Here is a 21,423-nt window from a genome sequence, read left to right as displayed (position 1 = left end):
GGTCAGGGTGCGGTCATGACTGGACACACGTGTAATCAAAAGGTCTCACCTGACAACCACGTGGCATCATGCCGTTGGATTTGAGTGCTCTCAACGTGATCCCAATCTGCATTGAAAAGTAGGGAGTGTAAAATGTAAGGCTGTGATTGCGTCATTTTGACGGCGAGTGGGCGTAACCAACGGTAGTGAGGAAATGAGTTTCAGCTAATTTGTGAATGACTGCAGTCTCTTCAATTTCCTTACTTGGATAGTTGGATGATGTGACTGCATACCTTTGTATAAAATAATTATAAATGTTCAATCCAATCTTTTGAAAAACCATTACGGACCGCCCGGTGCAACCGATTCGACTGTTCACCGGCTCTTGATCCGATCATAGTGGTTAGAGCGTGTACAATGGACACTTGATAACACATTTTCAAGTGTTGAAAAGTGAATTTTATGGAAAATTTAGAGTGCTGGAGTTCTACAATAGAAGAAAATGAACACTTGAAAACACACTTTCTTGATAATGACACTTGAAATATAGGTTGTTGTTAAAAATGACACTTGAAATATGAAGTATGTATATAGTTGATGAATAGTGAAGAGAGATGATGAAAAGGAAGAAAGAGATGATGAAAAGGAAGAGAGAGATGATAAAAAGTAAGAGAGAGAAAATAAAGAAAATGAGTATGAAGTGTTGAAAAGTATGAAGTGTTGATAAATAGTGTATATTGTTTGACCTCGACATAGTCTTATTCGTCCATTGAGTTTCGACTCAAGACTAAATTAGTGACTCGTTATGTGCACAAAGTGGCCGTTAAATTGGGGCCTTCTTGGTCATAAAAAAAAATCATGTTTTTAGTGTTTAAAATTTAAAATGATTACTAAATAAAAATTTAGGATTTAAAATTTAGAGTTTAGATTATGAACATCAAAATATCTAATAACATATTTTAAAGCACCATTTTACATTATTATGAGAGAGAATTGTAGGTAAAATTGTAATAAAGAATTGTAGCCCTCTATCGAAAATAAATGAGCATGCATACACACAAATAAATATATATGAGTTGGACAAATTCTAATTTTTGTAAGGGTAGATCTCCTCTCCCTCATATTAGGCCAGCCGAATTTACATGAAGGTGAATCCTATATTGATTCATTTCCTGAGTAGAGTTGGTATCCTTTTGAACTCTTGATTTCCTTGTGGTATTTAGTCAACACAGGTTATCAAGTGGCGATGCTCGGTCTTGCCCGAGATGCTCTCTTCCCGATTATCGTATCCTGTGTGAACTCTTCAGATGCCCTCTCCTCGATTATAATCCTCGGCTCTACATTGATCGGTAGCCGACACGACTTCTCGACGGATGCGAGCTCGGTTTTGAATACCACGTGTCAAGTTCTTAGTGGGAGTAATTTTGGTAACATAATTATCAATCAACTGAGAGACAATCATTTCGATAACAAAATAGAAAAATCAGGATTTTTAAAAGATGTACAAGGAAGCAAATAAAAATGTAGAAGTGTCCAATTTATGTGTGACATAATTGGTACCCAAAATTTCAAAAGATGTGGCCATTAACGTTCGACTCAGAAGCCATGAAAACAATGCAAGATAAGGGCGACTTATATGGGAAAAGACGTATGTGGCATTGATTTTAGGAGATAAAGGTTATAAGATTTTGTGTTGGCTGACTGGATGAAACGACTTTGATTTGATATGAACAGTGTGTTTGTATAAACTTAATTTGTATAAGTGCCTAAATTATAGGATTAAATTAGACACAATCATCAAGCACTTCCTTGGGAGGATATTGTTTCTTAGTCTCCAATTTGGTATGAGTTTTAATTCAATTTTAAGCATTCATGATATAAGTGGAGATTAAGATTACGTAATAGAATTCCAATTGATACAATTATCACCAATGCCAACAAATTGTGTGTACATTTATTTCCTAATTCCTAATCAATCTCCACTACTATTAGCCTTCAACTTTTACAAAGTAATGTAGGGTCATGTTAAATAATGGTTAATATTAGATGTTTTACTCAATACTTATAAGATCTAGGAAAGGGGAAGTTGTGTGAGAGGGGAGCGTAGCGTATTAGTTGTTCGTTACTATCAGTATGGACAGAGGGTGTGGGAGGCAAAACCCTTAGGGTATGGTACGATATTACTGATGTGGGTTGGTTATTTTTGTATGGGGATATGGTTATAATTTCGAGCACCTGGATAGTTGGTATATAAGAGTTTTAAAACACTGACCGAATGTATTAATAAAATTATTATATTGAAAATAGCCGCAAACCCCGAAGATGTAGGCAAATTGTCGAACCTCGTAAATCTTGTGTTATTCTTCTCTTCTCTCTCTTTTTTCAATTGCTTCTCTATATTGTTGTATAATATGTGATTGTCCGTGAGAAACCTGTTTCACAACAGGTCATGCATATATATCCAGGGCTAGGCTGGGCTAGGCTAAATTCGCAAATGTTAAGGATTTCAGTGTTTTCTTTCTCAGCTATTTGAAATACTTAGATAGGCATACGTGATCCATATGAAGTCGTGGGCTTCACATGATTCATATGAAATCGTGTGCGATATGGGTTAAGACATGTGTCATAATGCACAATCTATATATATATACACACACACATTTACATCCAATTCTTTTTGAACAGTTTATATAACTTCCCTACGCATCTAGTTATGAGATAGCAAGAGAGGTCCCTACCCTTCACTACCCTTGAAATATTTTCAGTGGTGTGATGATAACTAATTTGTTTAATTATATTTCCTCATTCAGGTAGACATGGTGAAACTCTATTTGATAAGATAATATAATCCATTCAGCAATGCATTTCTCACGTACTTTTCGATACTCAAGACTTGAAAATTATCTTTCGTTAATTTGTGGTAGTAAGATGCATTCATACTTGTGAGCAATTAATTATTGAACACAACAGTTGGCGTTTGAGCATGCCGTTTGGGACTGAAATTGTTAGGTTTTCTAGGTAAAAACCGCAATGTTATGTGCTTTAGATGGTTATTGATTAACAATAGCAATAGCATTGTTGTCAAAACCGACCCGGACATCGTCCCGAGTAAGAGATCGGATCACTGGTTCATTGGTTAAATCTGTTAATCTCACATCGGTAAAGATGTGTGGAATATCCTTATTTATAAGGACCAAACCCACCCTTAATCACTAACAAAGTCTTTTTCTAGGCTTGAGTGAGTTGGGTCTAACCCACTTACTTATACCTCAAGAGAAACAACCTCTTGGTTCATATAAAACAGGCCAGGTCGTCGGTTTCCTATCCGACCGTCTCGATTTTATCGGTTTTCATTAAGTTACATGTTCAAACGGTAATATTAACAAAATCGTGCCAGCTTGACGACCGGCTCACCAGGTTTCTGAGTTGACCGGCCGACATGGTCCGGTTCTCACAACACTGAACAATAGCCTTGGAAAGATGAAATCTTCATGCATGGCAGAAGCATTATGCAGCTTGAAGGACCGACAAGTGAATGTGCTAAAAAAAGCCAAGTAAAAGAATGACTGCTCTCATCGCACTACTTAATTTGTAAACTGTACAAGAACCACATTGCTTTGGTCCGTGAAACGTGAAAGGCATTGCCCTTCACCATGTGACTCTGCCGTACGTCCTCCTCCCCCAGAACAATTCAACATCGATCTACTCTCAGTCTATTGCCCCATATAAAAAAAGACTTAACCTAACATATTGACGTGGCTTGTGTTTGCTAAAAGAATTATTTCCAAAACAACTCGTGTTGGTTTTGTATACGTGGATGACTGAAAAGAAGGTTGACCTACCAATCGATAAGTGAAACTAATACCACCAAACCTAGCTATAAGAGATTCAGGGAATGAGAGAAGAATCAATCGTTAGCATTCCAATCCGTAATGAATCTCTTTCAAATCTTTCTTTTTTGGAAATTGGGATAATGGGATTTAAGAGCTAGGATTTAGTGTTTGAATTTAGGAGTTAAGATTTAGTGTCTAGAGTTTCGAATTTAGAGTTTAGGATTTAAGGTTTAGGGGTTAGTAATATGAGGCTTTACGGTTTAAAATTTAGAATTTAAGTTTAGAGTTTACGGTTTAAGTTTTAGAATTTAGAGTTTAGAATTTAGACTTTAGAATATGATTGAGGGTTTAGGATTTAATATTTAAGGTTTAGAGATTAGAATTTAGAGTTTAGAATTTAAGATTTAAGATTTAGTATTTAGAGTTTAAGAATATGAGGGTTTAGGTTTTAGAATTTGGAATTTAAGATTTAGGTTTTAAGGTTTGGAGTAGGATTTAAGGTTTAAGATTTAGTAGTTAAGATTTAAGATTTAGAGTTTAGAGTTTTGTGTTTAAGATTTAGAATTTAGTATTATTAATTTTTTCGGAGTTTAGGGTTTTAGAGTGGAGCAAGAAAATGCACCCAACCCAATAATCTGCAATAAGATCAGGAATGGCTTTAAAGGGCGCCCAGAAACAGATGCCTCTTGGACCAATCAAAGTTTTACTGTTTTAGTGGTTACTGACTCAACTGTCAACTACCACGGACCTTGTTAACTGGAAGCAGGAAAGTGGCTTCGACCCAGCTAATGTCTCATTTGAGGTTTTACCCCCAGCTATTTTGAACCTGGACCCTTCACAGACAGGCTTTCTGGATGCCTGGTTGGGTTTGCTTACCCTTTACAGGATCACAGCCATCGGACATACAAGCCCAATCAAGGGAGTCCATCCAATCAGATATCGAGGGCAAACAAAGCCCTAAAGCCCAAGTTCAATCAAGCCATTCCTAGGATCCAGTAGTGCACGACGCCCATAAACCCAGACAAATTAAGATATTGTCCGCTCAAAACCAAAACCCTCTCAAATTTGTTCATCCGGACCCAAGGCCTAGAAAACCGGTTTAATGTGTTTGATTGTGAATTCTCTTTATTTATTGTCGCTCCTCCATTAATTTTTTTCAATGTGGGATCTTATCAGAGTATCAACTCAACTTCGGAAAACATAATCTAGAGATATCAGCCCTTGAAGAAAGAAATAAATACTAGAAAACAAGAAAAGGAAACCTCTGATACATCTTCAAGTCTATGAAAGTAATACTCTAACTCTGCTTCAAAAATAGAAATCACAATCACAATAAAAACGAATATATGAATAAGCTACAATCTCTTATCCAGAAACTAAGCACAAGAAATAAATAAAAATTTACTCTCCGCTTGAAGATTGCAAGAATGTTGTTTAGAGGGAGTCATGTTGGGACTATGGACACCTGTTTCTGATCCTGGCATCCATTGATGATCTTCGTCGAGACAATACCAACTGCACAAACAATACAACCAATTAGAAGCAAGTCAATGACCACAATCCATCTTCTCTATCTCCCAGCCCAATCATCTACACCTCTCCTATCTTCAATACTTGTCTTCACATTCTCTCTTTTCATCATAATGCCTCTCTCTTGTCGAGCTTACCCGCACAATTAGAAGAAGATGACAACGATGAACAAGAAGAAGAATGACTGAAAACGTGGGTTAATCTCTTCTGACCTCCACTGTTTGCGTTCTCATCATCATCAGACTCATAAGATATTACAGAACAAGCTTCACTCTCTCAACGAACCAAACCTTCTAAACCAATCACAGTTGCTCTCTCCAGGGACTCAAAAAGCCGCCTTCCCTTCAATCTTCCACTGTCAATGGCTACCCTTCTCTCTCTCAATATCTCCTCAACTAACCAGTCATTGTTCCTCACTTTCCCTGCTCTATCTGATGACGGAGATCTTTTCTGCTGCAAAGAAGACACAAGGGTTTCAGGAGATTTGTCTAGAAGTTGAAGAATTGTGACCACGTTGGCATTGCTTGAGTCTGTCATTGGGGCTGAAGGTAATAAGAGTTTGGGCATGGTTTTTGATCATTTAATGGAGTCCCATTCTTGTTGCAGGTCCATGACTGCTGATGCAGTGCCTTATATATTCAGTTTCTTTTGCTTTTCTTGTGGTGTTTCCATGGTGGGGTCTTCTTCTTCTTTTTGCATTCTATCATGAGTTATGTAGTGGAGTTTTTGAATAAAAGAGGAGCAGAGAGAGAGCGTAGGATAGTTTTTTTTCCTCTTTACATGCCAACACCGGCAGCCAAGTCTTCTTTGGTACTAGACAAAGAATGATCACCATGACCCATTCAAAAATTATTGACCATTTTAACTTGTAGCTCCTCATGGGACATTGCAGACGATCCACTCAAGCACATTTTTTCTTACTATAATTGGAACAAAGATACTATGTTTTTCAATTCCCTCGTAATAAATTCAGTATCACGCTTAAGTCAGTTCTATATTGGGTTAAATTCAACTACGTAAGGTGCTAACCAACGGGCACAAATTCATATGGTTCAAGCAAGCAAAGGCATAAAAGCGATGAATACGAGAAATAAAATCCCTGCATAAGTTAAAAGTCACCTCATTAAATCAACCCATCAGCTATCTGTTCAGGGTTTTGATGTCTTCAACTAAGCCTTTCCCGTCCATAGCATCGAAAAAGAAGAAATTCTTCAAGGGATCCCCTTTGCCTGATATTGCTTTTATAACCTCCTAAAGGGCAGATTAGTCAACAAATATTTCCAATTAGACAATCATAAGTCATAACAAATGCAGATAATGGTACATAAAATTGGTGGAAATGAAACCTGTCCAAGGATTCCCCCCGACAACAGCACAAACTGGAGGAAATTCTCTTGCACCCATAGCTAGTCGCTCAAGTAGAGTACTAGGAATATGAGACTCATCGAGTGACTGCCGGCACATGGAATAGCAAGTCTTCGGAGATACACAAACATGTCCATTGAAATCAACAAACGAAATCCTCCCAAACTACCTGTGTCTCACAGATTTCCTTTCTCAGCTTCAAAAGAGCCGGGAGATCTCCAATTGAAATCTCTCCTGCTTTTCTCCCTTCCGCTTCTTCAAAACATTCTATCACTGCATAAAGACCTTCAAGTCATTTCTTCAGTACATGTGGATTGTTATGCGCCTAAATAAGCTAGCATTCTTATCAAAATGTGATAAAATATTGACAGTTTGTCACAGAGAGATGCCAAGTATAGCCTTTCTATTGTCCCAGAGAAATACAATAAATGTCAGAGTCACACAAGATAAATTCAGAATGTATATAAAACTACTAGGAAATGCACATATTCAGTGACACACACAGACACAAAAAACAATGACCTAATCCTGAAGAGATTCACAACATTTTACCTGGACGATAATCAATGGGTGCATATAATTTGCTCTTCAAATTCCTCCAAATAAAGAATCACTTTTCCTGACAAGCAAAATTACTTGCACATTATTTGGTCGTTTTCATTTTCTTTCAATTTTGTTCATCTAAAAAAGTAATTACTGAATAATTCACCACACCTCTCATGGCAAAGTAAAGCTTCGACACTTTCTTGGGAAGCACCTTCCAAGGTACTGAAATTGCTTCCTGCAAAGAAAAGGATGACAACATCAGAGACCAAAGTCTTGATACATGACACATCACTCTTACGTCGTGGTCATTGTTTATTTACATAATAATGCCAGGAAAGTTAACTTAGAAATTGAATGCCAGTACAATATACTTTAAAGGAATTGCATTTGTCAATCCCCAAAGAGTGCAAGCAATCTGAAGTACATGGCAAATGGAATTTTTTCCTAAAATAGCAGACATATGTATAGCTCATTCTTAGCTAAACCAATTCAACAGTTAATTTGCAAGTTATGACATCAATGGTTGTGACTACTGTATACATCCTGACCACGACATACCTCAAAACTTGGATATTGTATTTGGCATTCAACAGTTTCACCAAGCTTTTTCTGTCAAAAAAGAAAAAGAAAAAGAAGTACAGTTACTGCCGTGTCAACTAAGCATGATATTCTGGTCTCGAAAAGAGAAAATGAACTAAAGACCCAAGTGGTTATATAAAGCATGAAAGGAAACAATGTAACTATTTTTTAAGCTCTAATCCATATTGCACCTTCTGTCGTAAACTTTAGTCACCAATCTTACAATACTTAGTGTCCCTTATATCATTATACAAAACTAGCCCCATTCATTGTTCAAGAGAAAATTATCTTACACAAATAGTTCTCTCATATATGATAAGAGGTTCTTAAGATGTGTCAAAGAAACCAAACAACCTACAAAATTGATAATAATAAATCAAGAGAAATAAAGAAATGGGCTTACCTTTGAATATTTATAACTCTGCAGATCAACAAATATTTCACCGCAAGAGTCCCTGCAGTCAACTGTATAGAAAGCGATACGCTTGGACAACTTTCGGCATTTATCATTGATCAATTTCTGCATTTGAAACAGAGAGCATCAAAATATCTACAACCGAAAATATAGTAAAAAGCCTATCTTCTCAGCTGTATAATCAATCATTCAATCCATTCGGAAGATAGGGCATGCTTATTACTTTTGTCCCAGTGGAACAGCAACTGATTACTACAACATCGAACTTATCAAAGAATTCTCCACCAAAGCTTGAAATGTCACCTAAACACGAATTGTCCAAAGTTAGTTATTTATCCATTCTTAATTAATTTAATTGCATGTCCATCTAGACTCCTTGAACTTCATAAATTGAATCCATAGCTTTCAAAAAAAAGTAGCATGACAAGTAAAAAAAAGTTAAAAGTCAATTGGAAGAACAATGTTCGCAGTATATGGATTACCTTTCTGTACTGAAACAGAGACCATTGGATTGAACTCTCTCAAGGAATCGCCACAAATTTCAGCCACAGTTCTACCACCATACACACTCCCATCTGGAGGTATCAAGAAATTTGCAGACAATGCTTCTTCAGTCACTACCTGATCATCCACCAATGTCAGACTCCCCACCCCAGCTAGTACAATGTTCTTGCAGAACTGCACGCAATGATTTATTTAAACACATAAATTAGGTGAAAATATTGATGAGAAGAGAAAACAAAGAAGCACTACGAACAGACACTTACCTCAGCAACAGTCCCTTTCATTCCACAGACTAGTATATGAGATTTGCTCAGTCTACGACGGAAATTTTGCGAAGATCAAGTTAAATACAGCAAATGCAAACCAAACCAGTAGGCTTCAAGTACAGCCTCGCTCAAACGTTTTTCAACTCGCATATTCTACGAAATCAAATGAAAAATAGAAGAGAAGAGAATACAAAAGAATAGATACCTCCGTTGAGCATCAGCTCCCCAAACCCTAATTTGGCGATCGTACAATGCAGTTTCCTGCTCCGTCAACTCCTCTCCGTCCATATTTAACCCTAACCTACATAAATAAGATACAAAACCCTAATAGACAAAAAAAAAATGGCAGAGAACTGATGTCAAGTGAGTAGAGACGGGTTCAGTTCAGTAGAGCTCCTTAGAAAAGACGTGAAACGGACGAATCGGATAGGAGCTCCTGTTGCAAAATAACGAAACGATCACTGTTCTGAAGTCCAGTAAATGGGCCACGGGCAAATTTAATGGGTTGGGCTGGATTCAAAAGTTGGGCCGAGAATGCTCAATGATAAGGGGGACTTTTGTTTTTGAAAAAGGGCTAGTATCGTATTACACTTGTCACTATATTTTAGCAATCGAGAACAACTCAGCACATGACCTTTGGACAGTTCAGCAAACCCAAACTTGGGTCGGATTAGGCACATGCAAACTCATGTGACATTTTAGATGGGTCGAGACTAAACTCAAACCACTTTTGCATTAGTTTAGAATCAAACTCTCGATCTCGGATGAGATTTTTTACGACTAAGTCCGGAGAGATAGCTAATTAGGCTATTTTCTAAGTGGTTTTTGATAGCATATATATATATATATAATCAAATTACCTACAAAACATTGGAATAAGTGATTCGGTCCTTGAAACAAGTCGCTCATGAGTTTCCCCTTCCTTTTCAATCGACAACAATGCCTTAAGCCCTGCAAAGGAAGAAAAGAAATATAAAGTGAGAGAAGGACAGGAATGGACCCCCAACTTAAAAACTAGCATATATATATATATATATGGAGTAAACAAGTACATCCGTATGTATGGTTCTCCCAGACGGAAGGACCTTATCCAGAAGCAGTTTCATCCGACAGTCTCCAGAAGCAGTTTTATCCGACAGTCAGTTACCGACAGTTTCCAGTAGCAGTTACAAGAGAAGTTACCAGAGGTGATTAACCGCACCAACTGACATATCCCAAGCCTATAAATACATTTCATCCGACATTTGTAAGCAATCATCGACAATCAACTCTAATAAAAGATCAGACTCCGTGGACCTAGGCAAGTTGCCGAACCACGTAAATTCTGTGTTGTTATTCTCTTAAATCTTTCTACTTAATACACATTCTATACTTCGGTGCAAATTTAGCATCGACAATTGGCGCCGTCTGTGGGAAACGTTATTAATATAAGCCATGTCTGAAGAAGCGGAAGTATTACGACAGGAGGAACTGCCTCGTCCAGAAGAGGAGAGGCCTCGGCATAATCATGATGAAATAGAAGAACAAATTCCAAATGAATTGGAATTGGAAGAAGCCCTTCTTAGGGCAGAGGAAGATTTGCAAAAGAGACAAGAGCATGCTCAAGCTCTAAGGGAAAGACTCCAAACTATGAGGAGAAAGGGGAAGCGTTTGGCTAGTGAAATCCAGAGTGTTGTCCGAAGTGATAGAGATACGGATCCAAAGCGTGTTCGGGAGCATGACAGTGGGAGCACTGGGAGGTCTCATCGGAGGAGGGGACCAGTTACGGAGAGGAGAAGGCAGACTCCTTCTCCAAGGGGTCCAAGGAACAAGTCCCCACAACCGTCTAGGAGGATAAGACGTCGAAGCCTTTCCCCAAAGATTCGGTTGACGAAAAATACTGGGGAAGTCTTATGGAGTGCTCAGAAGAAGGCCGAGCAAAGCCTCAGAAAGATGACTTCCACACCCTTTGTGCGGGCTCTACGACTGGAAGATCCACCAAACAAATTTTCACCCCCAACTTTTGCAATCTATGATGGAAAAACAGATCCTGTGGCACATATTTCAGCCTACACTCATAAAATGGCACTTTGGGCAGGTCGAGACGGACTCATGTGCAAAATGTTTCCGTCAAGTCTCGGGACAACAGCCATGAAATGGTTCCACCAACTTCCAGAAAATTCAGTTTCGTCTTGGAGAGAGTTGGCCCGGATCTTCGTAGCAAGATTCATAGCAAATAGTCGAGATCCAGCAACATTAGATACACTATTTGCTTTACATCTGAGGAGAGGAGAATCACTCCGGGCTTACGCCGCTAGGTATTCAGATACCTATGCAGATATAGAAGATTGTGATGAAAAGACCGCAGTGGCTACTTTTCGCCTCGGGCTCCCTCGTGATTATAAATTACGAGAAAGTTTGACAATGGCTCCACCCAAGAGTATGGTCGCGCTTCAAGACAGGATTAAGCAATACGTCAAATTGGAAGAAGACAAACAGGGGGATCGACAGTTTGCTTCTCACGAAGGAACAAAAAAGGAAAATAAGAAGTTTGAAAGGAAGAATGGGAAAGAAAAAGACTCGAAGAAGGACCCAAAGCCTACTTCTTACGAGGCGGTAAAAACAATATTTAAGGACCCAATTTTTCGAATTCTACCTCAGATCGCAGATAAACCGTATTTTCGGCGGCCAAATAAAATGTCAGGGGATCCGTCCACTCGAAACCAGTCCAAATGGTGTTCCTATCATAGAGACAAAGGTCACAGGACAGAAGATTGTAGAGAGTTCAAACGACATTTGGAAGAATTGGTTCAGCAGGGTCATCTTAAAGAATTTATTGACAAAGAAAAAACCGCAGCCGAAAAGAAGGCAGAACCTCAGTCAAAGGAACGGGGAGAACCTTCACACTACGTCGTTAATTTTATTGATGCAATGGTACCGGATGCACAACTTGGCGATGCGATAAGACGAACGGAGTATAGGAAGGTCCGACACCAACAAGAGGTAATGCGGATGGATCTTAATCCCCATTTGGGAACTAAGAGACCAAGGGAGGCAACTGCAATCACTTTCACCAAGGAAGACGCAACAGGAGTCGTCTTTCCGCATAATGATGCTCTCGTGATTTCCCTGCAAATCGGAGCAGCAACAGTGAAGCGAATGATGGTAGACCAAGGAAGTTCTGCAGAGATCATGTATTATTCACTCTTCCAAAAGTTAGGGAAAACTCATGCAGATTTGATTCCTGTTCCAACACATCTGGTGGGCCTTAATGCGACCCCAGTTTGGCCTCTCGGAAGGATACGAATGCCAGTCACGGCAGGTCCAAGAACAGTTGAGGTGGATTTCCTTGTTATAGATCTACCCTCAACGTATAATGCAATCATGGGCAGGACTTGGCTTCACTTAATGGAAGCTGTTCCCTCATCTTATCATCAGATGCTCAAATTCCCCTTCGGGGACAAAGTGGTGGAAATAAGAGGAGACCAAGCTGCCTCAAAAGAATGTTTTATGGCAAAAACAAAACAAGCAGGAAAAATTATGATGATGGAAGAAGAGGCTCCAGTCTTAGAGGAAGTTGGAAAGGAGCCAGCAACCAAGTCAATGGAAGAGCTTGAGAAGATTCAAGTTACACCAGAAAGTCCTGACAGATACTTTCTAGTTGGGACTAGTTTGACCATATCAGAGAAGGAATCCTTAATTGGGATGTTACGGAGAAATGTGGGTGTGTTCGCATGGACTCCCTATGAGATGCCAGGGGTGGATCCGGAATTGGCAATCCATAAATTAAATGTCAAACCAGGTTTTAAACCTGTGATTCAGAAGGGGAGAAGGTCAGCCGTACAGCATACGGAGGCCGTGGTTAAGGAAGTAGAAAACTTATTGGAAGCTAAGGCCATCAGGGAAGTACAATATCCCGAATGGCTCTCAAACACAGTGGTGGTCCGAAAAAAAGATGGAAAATGGAGGGTTTGTGTTGATTTCACTGATTTGAACAAAGCATGTCCAAAGGATTTGTTCCCGCTTCCTAAAATCGATCAATTGGTGGATATGACATCAGGAATGGCAAGGATGAGCTTCCTGGATGCATACCGAGGGTACCATCAAATCCCAATGCACCCATCTGATCAGGAGAAGACTTCGTTCATTACCCCAAAAGGAATATTTTGTTACCAAGTAATGCCTTTCGGCTTAAAGAATGCAGGTGCCACATTTCAGAGAATGGTGACGAAACTTTTTGGATCATTAATTGGCAAGACTATGGAAGTTTACATAGATGACATGGTGGTCAAAAGCAAAGTTCAAGAAGATCATTTGATGCACCTTCAGGAGGTGTTTGATGTCTTAAAGACAAATAACCTAAAGCTCAATGCTAGCAAATGCGCTTTTGGAGTTAGTACGGGCAAATTCCTGGGCCATCTCGTTACACAAAGAGGAATCGAGGCCGACCCAACACAGATCAAGGCCATTCAATGCTTGGATCGACCCACTAAAGTGAAGGAAATACAGAAATTAACTGGAATGGCGGCGGCACTTAACAGGTTCATTAGTAGATCCTCAGACAAATTCAGGCCTTTCTTTCGACTACTTAAGTCAGGAAGAGCTTTCCAATGGGATGATGAATGCGAAGCGGCTTTTCTTGGGTTAAAGAGTTATTTGCAGAAGCCCCAATTGTTAGCAACTCCTAAGGAAGGAGACACGCTTCAACTTTACATAGCAGTATCTGATCATGCCGTTAGCGTCGTAATCCTGAGAGAAGAAAAGAAGGTTCAGTACCCAATCTATTATGTAAGCAAAACATTGCTAGATGCTGAAACGAGGTACTCTCCCCTGGAAAAGCTTCTTTTGGCATTGGTAATGGCTTCTAGGAAGTTGAACCATTATTTCCAGGCATACCCCGTAGAAGTAGTGACAAAATATCCATTGAAGACCATGCTAGGAAAAGCAGACATGTCCGGAAGGGTTGCCAAATGGTCAGTCGAATTGGCTCAATATGATTTGAAGTTCGTCCCAAGGACTGCCATTAAAGCTCAAATTTTAGCTGATTTTGTTGCTGAGTTCACTACGGAGCAACGCCCTGAAGAAGCTAATCAGATATGGAAGGTACAGGTAACTCCTTCACATCTTTGGGAATTGCAGGTTGATGGTTCTTCAACAAGGCGAGGATCCGGAGCAGGAATTGTGCTAGTAGCACCGGAAGGGGAAGTATTAGAGATGGCTATACGGCTAGGATTTCCAGCAACAAATAATGAAGCAGAGTATGAGGCTTTGTTTCAAGGAGTCCAGAATGCTCTAAGACTTGGGGCCAAGGAGTTGGTGATTTATTCAGATTCTCAATTAGTAGTCAATCAACTCACTGGACTCTACAATGCCAGGACAGCAACCATGGCAGCGTACGTGGAAAAAACTAAACAGTTACTCGACCAACTTCACGACTATAAAGTAATACAAATTCCAAGGGAGCAGAACGATCATGCAGATGCTTTGGCTACCCTTGCATCGGCTGACCAACTAGGGGTGAAGAGGGTTATCCAAGTGCAAGTGCTTGAACGACCAAGCATAGATGAGATGCCAGAGGAGATACGATGCGCAGAAGAGCAGGCGCCAAGTTGGATGGATCCCATTGTTGCTTACTTAAAGGATGGCATTCTTCCCGAGGATAAGAAAGAAGCCAGAAAATTGACAGTCAAAGCATCACGCTTTTGGTTATCTTCTGATCAAAAGCTTTATAAAAAGTCTTTCTCAGGTCCATATTTATTATGTGTTCACCCAGCAAGAGTGGAGGACTTGTTGTTTGAGATTCATGAAGGCTCTTGTGGGGCACATGCTGCGGGAAGGACACTTGCATTTCGAGCAATTACCCAAGGCTTTTGGTGGCCGTACATGCAAAAGGATGCTTTGCAGTACGTAAGAAAGTGCGAAAAGTGTCAAAAATTCGCACCAATCCCCCACCAACCGGCTGGGGATCTTTGTCCTCTTACAAGTCCATGGCATTTTGCCCAGTGGGGGTTGGATATTGTTGGACCACTTCCGCGAGCTACTGGCAATAGAAGATTCTTAATTACCGCCACTGACTATTTTACGAAATGGATCGAGGCAAAGCCTCTGGCAGCAATCCGAGATATAGAAACAAGGAACTTCGTTTGGGAAAATATCATAACAAGGTTTGGAATCCCTCATGCCCTGATTAGTGATAACGGAACTCAATTTTCAAGTGCCAAGTTTAAAGAATTTTGTAGCGGATATGGGATAAAGAATCTCTATTCCACCCCGGCCTACCCACAATGCAATGGTCAGGCAGAAGCATCCAACAAGATCATCTTAGATGAAATTAAGAAAAGGTTGGAGTCTTCCAAAGGAAGGTGGGTAGAAGAACTTCCGTCAGTATTATGGGCATACCGAACCACCCCTCGCAGGTCTACGGGAGAATCCCCATTTGTTCTTACTTATGGAGCGGAGGCTGTCATTCCCTTAGAAATAGGGCTTCCAACTCTCCGAACGCAAGTATTTGAAGAAGGTAACAATGATCTGGCAATGGAAAGAAATTTGGATTTGCTGCAGGAAAGAAGGGATCAGGCCATGGTGCGGCTGGCTGCTTACCAACAAGTGTTGTCCCGATCCTATAATAAAAATGTTAGGGCAAGAAGCTTTGAAATTGGGGACTTCATTTTACGAAAAGTCTTATCTCAAACTAAGGATCCAACTGATGGAAAGTTGGGTCCAAATTGGGAAGGACCTTTCCAAGTTACAGAACGGGTTGGCCAAGGAGCCTACAAACTAGTTAAGCAAGATGGCAGAAGTGTCCACGGAACTTGGAATATCTCCAACCTAAGGAGATTTTATGTGTAATGCCGATTATGGCTGATTTAAGCCTTCGGCAACGTATCATCAATAAAAGAATAAGTTTCCTCTTCATCTAAATTTGCATTTAGTTACTTCTTGCTATTTCTTTAACTAAGTTTACGAAAGTTTTACGATTATCTGATTCTTGCTCAGGCTTCAATTTATTAAGAATATTGATCTTTGATTCCAAGACAAGTTGGGAATCTTAGTCAAGAAAATCAAGTATTTTAACTAAGAGGCGGTTGGAAAGGAGACAAGAAGTTACTTGCGGTTGGCAAAAAGGCTAAAGGTTACTTGCAGTTGAAAAGAGGGCCATAAGTGACTTTAAAACTGTCATTCAACCGTCTCTGCAGTTACTTCACACGTCTCGGCGCTGTTAATCATCGCAGTTCAACCGTTTTATCACTTCCACCTATAAATGGACAAGAGAAAAGTACAGAGGGACGGAGAAAAAGAAAGAACAACAATTATTATAACAATGAGTTCTTCTTCACGTTCCGCCAATGTCCCACCAAAGAAGAGGTCTATGATAGAGAATGAGGAGGATGACGATTTGGTCAATCCTAAACATCCAGCAGGAGCCTCTCTCCATAAGAAAGCTAAGTTGGAATATCAAGAAAAGGATGAGGATATGATCATCCTTGAGCAACCGATAAACAATCCACCGACGCAGGTGATTGAAATTGAAGATGATGAAGATGACGAAGAACTGAAGGTTCTCGATTCATTCCTAACCAGCAATGCGGAAGATCAAGTCGAGGATCTTAAGGAACAATTACAGTATATGAAGAGGGAATTCCAGACTGCTGACAATTGCAACAAAGAGCTCCTAGGCACTCTACAAACTGTTCAACACTCACTCATCCAGATATGTGACATGGCCTGGGTGGCGGCAATGGCTCAAGACCCACAAAGGCTTCGGATGTCTCTTCTGGACCTCTCAGCCCGTATTAAATCTATTTTAGACAGGGCGATGGTAGTTCTAGCAAGTTGGTCCATTTAGAGATTGTAAACTTTTCCCTCCTATGCAATGAATAAAGTACTTTGCTTTCTGCATAAATGCCTACGGAAAAAAAAGCTATACAAAAACAAAGCCGAAGAGGCTTTATTCCAAGAAAAAGACAAGTGAGTCTTAGCCAAAGAGGCATTATTCCAAAAACAAATGAGCTAAAGAAGCTTTATTCAAAGAAATAGACTAAGAAAAGTCTAAGCCAAGAGGCTTTATTACTAAGCAAAGCCTAAGCCAAGAGGCTTTATTCAAAGAAATAGACTAAGAAAAGTCTAAGCCAAGAGGCTTTATTACTAAGCAAAGCCTAAGCCAAGAGGCTTTATTCAAAGAAATAGACTAAGAAAAGTCAAAGCTAAAGACTTTATTCATACAATTAATTAAATATGCAAGCCGAAAAGGCTTAATCTAAGATATTAGTAAGAAGAAACAAATTCCTATTGTCCAGGATCAGTGGCCGACGTAGTTCCAGGAGCATTGTTGTCCAGGCCAATGTTGTTTTCGCGAAATTTCTTTAGGCTCGGGCAAGGATGGTTGGGGGCGGGCCACTGGAAAAAGTCCTCCGACCACGCTTCATGTTCTGGAGGAATCTTAAGTGCAAGAAGTGTACAACCTCGCCCAAGTCCAAAGTTTTCGTTGGATTCAACAGCAAGCGTTTCCGTATATTTTTTGCAACACTGAGCTATGCTTTCTTCAACCGTTTTCGTTTTTTCTACCTCAGCTCTGGACAATTGGTTTTTGGCTTTGGAAAGTTCGCTCCGGATCTTCTCTATCTCTTCCTTGGCTTCGGCAAGTTCCGCTTCAAGAATGGATTTTTCTTCAACAACCTTCTCAAATTCAGTTTGCATCGTCTTTGATTTTTCAAGCTCTGCCTTTGCTTCAAAAAGTTGATGCTTCAAATCAACTATGTAGTGAAGGCACATTTGAGATCCCTGATCCAAACAAAAGAGAAGGTTAGTATGACTTAATCACGTACATATGCATTTAATATCTAATGAATAAGCAAGGTTAGAGGAAAACCCCGAGGAGCATCTGCAAGCCAAGGTCTTCGCCTTTGGGAAGTTTGTTAAAGAATTCTTTATCCTCATTGGAGATGGTAGAACAAAGCTTCTCAAGGCAGAAAGGTGAATATCCAACTTGCAAGGACAAGGGATTATCCACAAAACCTTTGAACATGCCGTCAGCATTATTCCAAGATGAAAGACTTAAGGTCGTTCTGCTAAGAGAAAAGGGAGCAAATGTAGTGCCACCTTGAGAAGAAGAGCTATCGGCACTTCTGGGCACTCCGAGGGAAGGCAGACAATGAGTTCCTGGAGACGGAACAGATAACGTTGACTTAACTAAAGAAGAGCTCGTGAATGAGGTTGAAGATCCTCCAATAGGGTTAGGAGCTCCGAAGATGTTTGCCCAGGGACTAAATTTTGCCTTAGGAAGATCAGGAATGGAGATACTGTTTAGAGATCCAGAAGATCTGCCTGGAAGAATCTCTGCAATCATACGTAAAAGGTATGTATATAACAATACCTATGGAGAAACATACATATATAATAACAACTAAATTAAGAAAAGGAAAACACACCTATGGAATGCTCACTGAAAGTATCCTGAAGTTCATCATCATCCTGCTCTTCCTCACTATCACCTTCAGAATCTGATCCGACCCCGGTAGGAGAAGAAGTGACGGGAAGAGTAATTGTAGCTGAAGAACGCTTCCTCTTACGTCGCTGCCGCGCTGGGGGTAACTTGAAGTGATACACCATGAGGGAGAGGAGCAAAACCACGATAAGAAGGTTTACAACCAAATAACACTGGGGCAGATCTCCAAAATTTACCACCAGATCTAGACTTAGCATAAGAATCATCAAGAACCTCTTGCACAGCTTCACTAAGCACATCCGGGAGTGGAGGCATACGCCCTGTAGTAAACAGAAAAATTAGCAATATATATATGCATATGACAAGAAAATCACCAAAGATCAGAACAAAGGCATACCTAAGGGTTCCCCTTTACGAGATGTAAAGCCGCTCCAATGCCTGGAGACGAGCATATAATCCACGTCTTTATTGGAGTTTGGAAGACAATGAACTAATGCCGAATCACACTTCTTCGGAGACAAGTAATACTTGCCATCTGAACTCTTATTCTTGAGGATGGAGTAGCAGCAGAAAAGATCGATAGTAGCAAGTTTTTTCTTCAAGAAAGAATTCATTTGTATCACGCCACCGATGATCCGATAAGCATTCGGAGCTAATTCTGAGGGATGAAGATCAGTATACATGAAAAATTCCTGAAGGAGTGGCGAGAATGGAATGTGGATTCTGCACTCCGATAATAGAAAAATGGGAACCTTGATGAATTCGGGATCAGAATCCCTATTGTCATTAAAAGGAACCCGAATGTCAAATGGGTGTGTAATATGGTGTTTCGCTTTGAATGCTGCTAAGCTCTCTGGAGAAGAAATCAAATCCTTAAGCTTACCCATGACGAAACCTGTAAGATCGAAGATTAAAAATTATATATATATAATGGGTTCGGCAAGGGGGTCCGGCAAGGGGATCTGGCAAGGGAGCCAGACCCCCAATACCAAACCCCCATGGGTTCGGCAAGGAGATCTGGCAAGTGAGCCAGACCCCCAATACCAAACCCCCATGGGTTCGGCAAGGAGATCTGGCAAGGGAGCCAGACGATGGGGTTTGGCCGAACCCCCATGGGTTCGACAAGGGGATCTGGCAAGGGAGTCAGACCCCGGTTGGGACCGAACCCCCCTCATGGTGTTCGGCCGAACCCCCATTAGGGGGTTAGGGCCGAACCCCCATGGGTTCGGCAAGGGGGTCTGGCAAGGGAGCGAGACCCCCAATCTCAATCTAATAATTTTCATCCGTTATTTCGAGAGGGTTTATCCCAAGTAAAAAAAAAAAAAATTGTAAATTCAACAAGAAGATTTAAGTCAAGAAAAAAGAATTACCTCTTGAAGAGCAGAAAAGAGATGACCTTTGAAGCATATGAAGTTTAAAAACGAAGGAAAATCTTCACATAATGTAGCTATTTATAGAAGATGTCGAGACTCCTAATTCAACAAGGAGAAGGAGACTATTTACTCAAAGCATTTTAATCCAGTTAGGAAACTACTTCCTTTAAACATGAAAAAAGCCTTTAAATTTATCCTAAATTTATTTAGGTAAATTAAAAGGCTGGGGGTATTTGTGGAGTAAACAAGTACATCCGTATGTATGGTTCTCCCCGACGGAAGGACCTTATCCAGAAGCAGTTTCATCCGACAGTCTCCAGAAGCAGTTTTATCCGACAGTCAGTTACCGACGGTTTCCAGTAGCAGTTACAAGAGAAGTTACCAGAGATGATTAACCGCATCAACTGACATATCCCAAGCCTATAAATACATTTCATCCGACATTTGTAAGCAATCATCGACAATCAACTCTAATAAAAGATCAGACTCCGTGGACCTAGGCAAGTTGTCGAACCACGTAAATTCTGTGTTGTTATTCTCTTAAATCTTTCTACTTAATACACATTCTATACTTCGGTGCAAATTTAGCATCCACAGTATATATATGTAGTTGATTGGTAGGACTAAGCAGCGGGATTTTCATCACAACTGTACTTGGAGTTTCTTGTCATGATCATGTGGTTTGACTTGAAATGTAAGGTGATCTTTTTAGCATTATTCTGTGTTGTCTTTTAAGGAAGACGTACAGTATATGTAATTTATGGATCACACGTACTCAATTCTCTTCGTTACCATCACTAGATTATAGACTTTTAGAAAATCAATGAAGAATATATATACATAGAACGTGACCGTTGATTGTCATTTAATATTTATTCATGTCAATCAATTATTGTGTGTGTAAATTAGGCCATAGAAGCCATGCACACAGAGATTTCAATTGTCTCACGTATTCCAGCATTTTTTTTTTTACTATCCCAATAATTAAGATGGACATACAAGATTTCGTATGGATCATGTAGGGCATGTGAGTAGGGGTGGTAAAAAATAAGTTACGAGTCGGACAGCAGTACGTGTTTATGAAATATTTACACATTCGGATCCTAACCCTGATTGGATTTCGGACTTACTTAATTGATCAAACTCGAATTTTTTTAAATCCGGAAAATAACCTAATATAGTTGAGGGTCCGGACAAGGAAAACGAACAATATTTTTGTGTTTGGATTTGGATTCCGTTTTAACCTTGATAAAATTTTTGTATTTGAACTCGAATTTCAAACATATAACTTATGTCTAAATTTGATCTATTATGAGTTGGACAAATTTGATCATTCATACCGAATAAAATTTTACCACTCTCACATATCGGGCTCAAAATTTTACATGAATAATGTGCATTCATATTGAATAATTGAGACAATTCAACGGACTCTTTTTAGCATTAATTTTCGTTGCGGTTTTGATGACTGACAAAGAAAGAAAGAGTCACATCCCAGAAACAGTATCGGACTTTCCAGCTAGCATGAAGTTGTTGTGCACTTGACTACCACACATGCATGGACACACCACTGACTTGAACCATTCTCATGGTCACCCTTCATGGAGTG

General features: G+C 39.8%; 1 pseudogene; it reads right to left on the bottom strand.

Moving 5' to 3' along the window:
- Positions 1-5,065: 5,065 nt before the first annotated feature.
- LOC119985153 lies at positions 5,066-9,458 on the bottom strand (annotated as a pseudogene).
- Between the last annotated feature and the right edge of the window lie 11,965 nt (positions 9,459-21,423).

The sequence above is a fragment of the Tripterygium wilfordii genome, chromosome 19 (assembly GCF_013401445.1).
Source record: "Tripterygium wilfordii isolate XIE 37 chromosome 19, ASM1340144v1, whole genome shotgun sequence".
Lineage (NCBI taxonomy): Eukaryota > Viridiplantae > Streptophyta > Magnoliopsida > Celastrales > Celastraceae > Tripterygium > Tripterygium wilfordii.
The sequence above is the reverse complement of the archived record's forward strand: the minus strand, read 5'-3'. Positions and strand labels throughout refer to the sequence as shown.